The following is an 8,513-nucleotide window of genomic DNA, read 5'->3' as shown; positions in this document are numbered from 1 at the left end:
TCATTTGCTAATGCTTAAGCCTTCTCTTTGGCCAGACTGGGTTATACACCCACCCCCTGTAGCTTGGAGAACAGAATCAGCCCCACTGAAACCTCATGAATTGGTTCTGTTATCAGCCGAAGGGGGAAGGGAGCCTTGGCAGGGAAACGCAGCAGATGTACATGACATTCCATGTACAAAGTGTTGCAACAGTTCCTAAATGTCTTTGGATAATTGCCAAACTCCTTAGCATGCTATATCTACGTTGCTTACTTATTCAGTTTTATCTTTGCCTCTCTTTTCTTTGTCCGATAATTTATCCTTTAAGGTTCAATTTTAGCAGCCCATCAGTTTCCTTCCAGCCTGTCAAATGGGAGCAGGGGTTCCTTGTCTGTGATTCCACAGCACCCTAAACCCCTGGTCTCTTAGCCCTGAACATACTTCGTGTGACCAGTATTTGTTAACCCTGACTTTCCTAGAGAATTCTCCCCCTGGGAGCTTAAAAATAACTCATAGCCTTAGCACACCTCAAATCCATCAGAGTCTGGAGATGAATAGGTAACTGTCCATTTATCGATTTCATCCTTTCCTAAGTTCCCCAGCTGATTTTGAGGTACAGTTGGGCTTGAAAACCACTGAGTAACATTAAAGTTCTATCCAGCTCTAAAATTCTGACTCAACCCAAGATTTGGTAGGATTATCTCCTCATCATTCCCTCTTCCTCTGTTCCTCTTCCCTCCATTCCCCCTCCCTCCTTCTATTTCTAGCTATTCTATTTACAGATGTTAAAGCCATAGATCTATGTAAAAATAAGTGCAAAATATTTTCTCCTCATTTTTATTTTTATTGTCCTTAGGAGCTTTGAAACTATCTCAGTGGCACTGAGATTATCTGAGTTATTTAAGAATGAGCTACTTTCTGTGTTACTTCCTTGGAAGTTTTCAGCCCAGTTTCTCATTGTATGGGGCTCCCATTCCAGAGCTGTGTCTGTGGACCCTTTTTAATAATGTCTCAGCAGCACGGCCAGTCAGGCCTACATTGAAAAGAGTCATTTGAGGCACTTCCTGTCATGCTTCATACGGTTGTGTTGTTGACATTCGGTGCATGTGTTTGTCATTGACACACAGGCTCCCATTCCAGCTGGAAAGTCTTTCCTTTCATCTAAAAGCTGTTTTTAAAAAAATGTTCCTACTTATCTAAAGCCAGAGAGAGTGGATGGGAGGGATTAGTTTGTTTGCCCACATCTTCAAATGCACTGTGTTTTGTGGAATGCCAACAGGACTGTTTTAATTTGCTTTCTACAAAGGCAGACTTCTGTTGCTTTTCCTGAGATCCTGATGGAACAGTGTTTGTCATTAATGTCATGAAAGGAGATAGTGCAGCTGTGTTTATGGTAGGAGTTACCTGTAATTTATGTTGTAACTTAAACATTTAGGAAGAGTAGCTGTTTCCTTTTAGTTAGAGACCTGAATTCTCTCTCTCTCTCCCTTCCTCCCTCCCTCCCTCCCTCCCTTTCTCTCTCTCTCTTCTTTCTTTCTTTTCTTTTCTTTTCTTTTCTTTTCTTTTCTTTTCTTTTCTTTTCTTTCTTTCTTTCTTTCTTTTTACAAGTTCAATTCCTACAAATTTTTTAAGCACCAGGGAGGCAGTTGGAAAATCAAGACTTCTGTTCTCTGCTACTGAGATGGAATTATTGAAATGACAGCATTTTAGAAATGTAAACATATACTTAACTTCAATCTAAAACAGCATAAGCAAATGAGGGAAAAACTAACCAAGCTGGTTATCTAAACGAGGAAAGGACATTTCTTAGATTTGTGAGACCCAATCTGATTATATCATGTGCCTTCCTTCTCACTACTCAGCTCTCTTACTGTTTTGGTATAGTTCAGGTCATGCTAAATTTTATTATTTTGAAGAATTAACTTCCAAGGACATTGGAGAAAAAGAGTTGGGTTAATGGCCATTCAGATTTTGGGACTGAAAATAAGGGCTCATGGGTAGTAGTTGAGGACAAATGGAATTTAAGGGGACTCCAAGTGTTTGTTTTATGAGCACCAACAAATGGATTTCTTCCTCTCTTCTGGGAACTTGAGAGGGAAAATCTATTTGTCTTTGCTCTGCTAAAGAAAACCAGAGCCCTTTGTTCACATTTATCTTTAGGATCTTTTCTTGAAATGCTAACCTTTCATTGAAAAGTTTACTGGAATCTCCAAAGAAAATTAAAGTATAGCATCATTTAAAAATCAACTCAGCAAACATTTTTGAGTACCTACTATACATGGGCATTGTGGAAGGGATATAAAGAAAATAATGAGTGCCACATTTATACAAATACATTTAATAAAATATGATAAGTGCTTCTGTGGGTCAATGGACAGAATTGCTACTGATCACAGATATATATATTTTAAAAACACTCTAGGTCTCTTTATGGCATTTTCTTATTCTATGAATCTTGGGGCCCTTTGACAAAAGTCAAAGAGAGCAATCTAGTCTGACTAATTTTTGTGAGCTTATATTGTCTCATAATGCTGCTATTTTTTCTTTCTTTCTTTCTTTTTTCTTTTCTTTTTTTTTTTTTTTGAGATGGAGTCTCGCTCTGTTGCCCAGGCTGGAGTGTAGTGGTGTGGTCTTGGCTCACTGGAACCTCCACTTCCTGGGTTCAAGCGATTCTCATGCCTCAGCGTCCCGAGTAGCTGAGATTATAGGCGTCTGCCACCATGCCTGGCTAATTTTTTGTATTTTTAGTAAAGACCGGATTTCACCACGTTGTCCAGGCTGGTCTCGAACCCCTGACCTCATGATCTGCCCACCTCGGCCTCCCAAAGTGGTGGGATTACAGGCGTGAGCCACTGTGCCTGGCCAATGTTATTTTTTCTTACATTTTCCTCAATTCTGAGTAGTAGTCAGTTCTAGAATTTTCCTGGGCATTGATCATCAATTTCACTGGTTTATGTTTTTCAAAATTTCTATCTGGGTCTGGGTATGGTGGCTCATGCCTGTAATCCCAGCATACTGGGAGGCTGAGATGGGCGGATCATTTTAGGTCAGGGATTTGAGACCAGCTTGGCCACCTTTCAGTAGAGATGGTTAAACTCCATCTCTACTGAAAATACAAAAATTAGCTGGGCGTGGTAGTGCCCGCCTGTAATCCCAGCTACTCAGGAGGCTGAGGCAAGAGAATCACTTGAACTCGGGAGGTAGAGGTTGCGGTGAGCCAAGATCACACCACTACACTCCAGCCTAGGCGACAGAGTGAGACTCTGTCTCACAAATAAATAAATAAATAAATAAAATTCTATCTGAACATTGTTAGATTATCTGTGTTTCTCTAGCTTTCCTCTACAGACAGGAGATGGAGACTCAATATTCTGTTGTAATCAAGCCATCAGCAATGTGGGGGCTTGTAGTCCTACATTAGCTTGGTTAAAGTCAGTGTACCCACTGGGTTTCTAAGCTTGCACAGAGGGCACCTTACCCACACCCTTCTCGCAAAAAAGTTCCAGAATTGGTGGAGCAGTTCCCCTTGGCCACTTAGAAAGCATGTACTAAAATGTTCTCTGGGCTTAATCTAAATTCGTTCCAAAGTTATTGTAAGAATCATTAACTGATGATAAAGGAATATTTTTTTCCTTGCCATTTTCCTTGGACTGTAATTCCCTAAAATGTTTTTCTGCTTCCACAGAAAAGCACAGGTTTCTCCAAGTTGGAGGAGTGTGGTGGTGGTGTGTGTGAGTCATATCTAGACTTTAGGAAGGGTTTGGTTTGCCTATATCCCTACTCCAGATTTAAGTATAACTATATTTCACCATTCTTCCCTATGAGGTCATGGTCCTCCCTGCATCTGTACTGTGGGTATATTTTGCTTTAGAATAATCTTCAGTATTCAGAAGGTGCGGATGTGTGTGAGTGTATTTGGTGAAAAATTTTAAGGTAAATCTTTGCTTCTCTTCTGCTTCTCGGGTAGAATTGTGTAAACAGAAGCCTACCCAGTCTCTTATGATTAGAAAGTGAGTACACATAATTATGCTGTTTATATGGAATTTCCCTGAAGGGTTGATCAGTGATCCCAAAGGAGATTCTGGGTATTACTCTTAATACTTTATGTCTCTCTGATGCCTTTAAATGTAATACCTGAAAACCGTCAGCTTAGACTGAAGTGAACCACATGTTTAATGGTTCAGTAAAACATCCAAAGCTGGCTGAAAAGTCAGAACAAAGATTGTGAGGTATAGTCAGTTTACTGACTGCATGAAATAAGTTGAAGTCATAACTAATGATTCAAAAATAAACGGGGAGAGTAGAGCGACATGTTGAAGGTTAACAGATGTGGAATAGCGGCCAAAACAGGAATTTGTGGATCAAGCTGTGCAGAACTAATCACTGTAGTGGGAACTTCGCTGGAATGCAGAACTTCCCTCTAATCAGTCTGGGTAGATAGGCGGGAAGGCCAAGTTCCCAGGTAGGAATGGGAAAGAGTGGAGGACTGGCTAGGGAAAGGGGAAGGAGGATTACCCGGAAGGGTTAGAGACCAGGAATTAAATTAAAAGACCACGATGCGGTGCTGTGGTAGGAAGTTCTGGGAATAATTTGGCAGTGTATCTTAAAAATGGTAATAGTGATATTTCTGTGACCCAGTAACTGCATTTCCAAGGAAGTTTATTAAGAAAATAACCAGAAGTGTGTATATGGATTTATATACAAAATTTAATCATATTTTTACTTATATTAGTGAAAAATTAGAAATAACCTGAATATTCAATAGCAGAGGATTAGTAAAATAACGATATAGCCATTTAATGAAATATTATGCAAGTAATTAAAATCATGACTTTTGAAGAAAAATGACATGTTAATGCACATTGGGTGATGTTTCATAGCTTGCTTTTTAAACATAATGTTTTGTGAATATATTATTTGTTCATCACTATTCATCTACAAGATTTTATGTGGCTGTATAGTATCCCCTTGAAATGATGTGTTACTGTTGGGAATGCATAATGGTACTATCATTATGAAAAACAGTTTGGCAATTTCTTATGCAGTTAAATGTAGACTTACCATGTGACCCAACAATCCCACTCTTAGATATTTACCAAAAAGAAATGAAAACTTATGTTCACACAAAGAGCTGTATGCAAACTGTAAATGTTTATAGTAACTTTATTTATTTATTTTTCTGAGATAGGCTCTCGCTCTGTTGCCTAGGCTGGAGTGCAGTGGCATGATTATAGCTCACTGCAGCCTTGACTTCCTGGGCTCAGGCAATCCTCCCACCTCAACCCCCAAAGTAGCTGGGACTACAGTTGTGCATCACCAGGCTCAGTTCATTTTTGTATTTTTTGTGGAGTCTCGCCATGTTGCCCAGGCTGATCTCAAACTCTTGGGCTCAAGCAATCCACTCACCTTGGCCTCACAAAATTCTGGGATTACAGGCATGAGCCACCATGCCCGACCTGTAGCTTTATTTATACTTGACAAAAATTGGCAAGAACCCAGATGCCCTTCAATTGGTAAATGGATAAACTGTGAAACATACAAGGAAATAGTACTCAGCAATAAAGAATAAATTATTGTTTCACAAAACAGTGTGGATAAATCTAAAATGCATTTACTAATTGACAGAAGCCAGACCCAAAAGGCTACCATTGTATAATTCCATTCATGTGACATTTTGAAAAAGGCATAATTGGAAGGATAAAAAGTAAAAGTGGTTGCCAAGAGTAGGGAATAGGTGAGGATTGACTAGATGAGGCAGTATGAAGGCAGTTTTAGAGCGATGGAACTTCCCTGTAGCAGGACTGTGATGGTAGATACAGGACTATGCATTTGTCAAAATCCATCGGACTGTGTGTCACAGAAAATGAAGTTTTCTGTAGGTAAAATATTTTTAAAAATCAGTCAGAATATGGGGGAATCCAAATGGAATACAGTAATAAATGAACCCAACTGTATTACAAATAACACTGAAGGCAGCTGTGAAGAAAAGAATGAACTGAAGTTCTTTATTTTTTTTTAATTTTTATTTATTTATTATTTATTTATTTATTTATTTTATTTATTTTGGGACGGAGTTTCGCTCTGTCGCCCAGGCTGGAGGGCGGTGGCGAGATCTCGGCTCACTGCAAGCTCTGCCTCACGGGTTCACGCCATTCTCCTGCCTCAGCCTCCCGAGTAGCTGGGATTACAGGTGCCCGCCACCACGCCCGGCTAATTTTTTGTATTTTTAGTAGAGATGGGGTTTCACCGTGTTAGCCAGGATGGTCTCGATCTCCTGACCTCGTGATCCACCCGCCTTGGCCTCCCAAAGTGCTGGGATTACAGGCGTGAGCCACCGTGCCCGGCCCGAACTGAAGTTCTTTAATAGTATTCTGGCTAGACACTGTAAGGCTAAAGACAAAAAGAACTGTATATAAATACTATAATGAGTGAATTTATTTCCTAGAGGGTTATGGATTGGCAATACTGAGATGACTTTAATGTATACTAAGATTGAACAAATAAACATATACATAGTAGAAAACAAAAACCAGATTTCTCACTGTCAAAGAAAGACAAAGAAAGAAAGAAAGACAGTTACCTAAAAAGGTGAGAGAAAGGCTAGAAGAAGCCATTGATATAGAATTAGAAATCAGAGGTATCAGTTTAAATCTACACACACACACACGCACACACACACACAGAAAGGTAAAAAAAAATATGTATAAGAATGGGTTAATATACCTATATATATTTCCAAACTCTGTCTATTGAGAAGGCCTAGAAGTAAGGTTTTCTCAAGAACAATGAGCTCATATAACACCCAGATCTTGGTGTCTAAGTACTATTTTGCTGTGATAGGAATCAGAGCTCTATGGAGAAGTGATTAATTCTAGGGCCGATGTGGAGAAAACACAAGATGAGCCTTGAGCATCTTATTGTGCCAGAGAGTAAAGAACTGCTTAAAAAAAAGGTAGAAGGAAAAAGACGGGAGGCTGTCAAAAAGACACAGGAGCCAACTTGAAAGAGCTCCCAATGGCCAAAGTGGGAACAAGTTAAGCAACAAAACAATCATATTATTGGATTATAACCCATAAAATAGGATAAATATCCATGAGTCCAAACTGATGTAAATAAGTAATAGAGTAAATAAAATACAGAAGGGACAGCTATTCTTTACAGAACAATTTCAGTTAATAAATGAATCCAGAAGAAATGAGGATCTAGGAAAGCAGCAGTAGAATGCAGTGACAGTTTCTTCAAACAAGCTCTTTCAAGGGATGCTAAAATTAGTAGGTGAAAGTTTGAGAAGAAAGAGGATATTTGCTTACTTTTGAAGTATCTCCCATAATGTACTTATTAGATATTAATATTTATTATTTATTAGATATTTTTCCTACAAAGGGAAAAATAGTAACTTTGCAGTGGGAAAACCCAGCAGATACCACTGTAACCAAATGATCAGAGGTAACATCTCTAGTAATAAAACATCAACATCATATATTTCCTAATGTGATATTCTGCGAATGGCACATCACTTCTGTGGTATTATTGCCCAGAATGAATAATACCCTCAGTCTAATCATGCCAAGACATCAGTTTCCAGCCATCCTCCTGCCTTAGCCTCCCAAGTAGCTGGAACTATAGGCATGCACTATCACGCCCAGCTAATTTTTGTATTTTGTAGAGATGGAGTTTCACTATGTTGTCCAAATTAACGACATTCTACAAAATAACCGACCAGCACTTTTCACAAATGTCAAGGTCATTAACAACAAGGAAATAATGAGGAATTGTCACAGATTGGTGGAGACCAAGGAGAGAGGATAATCAATGCAGTGTAGGATCCTGGATTGGATTTTAGAACAGAAAAAGGTCATTAGTGGAAAAACTGGTAAAATTTGAGTAAAATTGGTAGTTCAATTGCTAGTGTTGTATTAAAGTTAATTTGTTGGCTTTAATAATTATATTTTGCAAGATGTTATTAGCAGAAGCTGAGTGAAGGGTTGTAGTAGGCGCAGTGATCTGATCCTCCCTCCTCCTCCAGAGACGTCCATGTCCTAATCCCTGGAACCTGTGGAATGTTACATTTCATGCCAAAAGGAACACTGCAGATGGAATTAAAGTTCTGGACCTAAAATTGAAAAGAGGTTATCTAGATTATCCAATGTAACGACACGAGCCCTTAAAAGTGGAAGAGGAAGGCAGAAGAGCTGGTCAGAGAGATGTGATGAAAAAAGAGGCAGCAGAGATTCTCAATGTGGGGGTGACTTAGCCTGTGGTTGCTGGCTTTGAAGAGGGAGGGAGAGGTCCATGAGCCAAAGAATGTAGGAGACCTCTAGAAGCTGGGAACGACCAGTAGCTGACAGCCAGCAAGAAAATGGGGACCTCAGGGCTACAACCACAAGAGACTGAATTCTGCCAACAACTTGAGTGAACAAGGAAATGGATTCTGCTTCTATGCCTCCAGGAAGAAACACAGCCCTTGACTTTAGTGCAGTGAGATCCCATGCTGGACTTCTGACCTACAGTGCTGATAGTTAATAAGTTTGTGG

Source organism: Nomascus leucogenys, chromosome 1a (genome assembly GCF_006542625.1).
Source record: "Nomascus leucogenys isolate Asia chromosome 1a, Asia_NLE_v1, whole genome shotgun sequence".
Classification (NCBI taxonomy): domain Eukaryota; kingdom Metazoa; phylum Chordata; class Mammalia; order Primates; family Hylobatidae; genus Nomascus; species Nomascus leucogenys.
The sequence above is the reverse complement of the archived record's forward strand: the minus strand, read 5'-3'. Positions refer to the sequence as shown.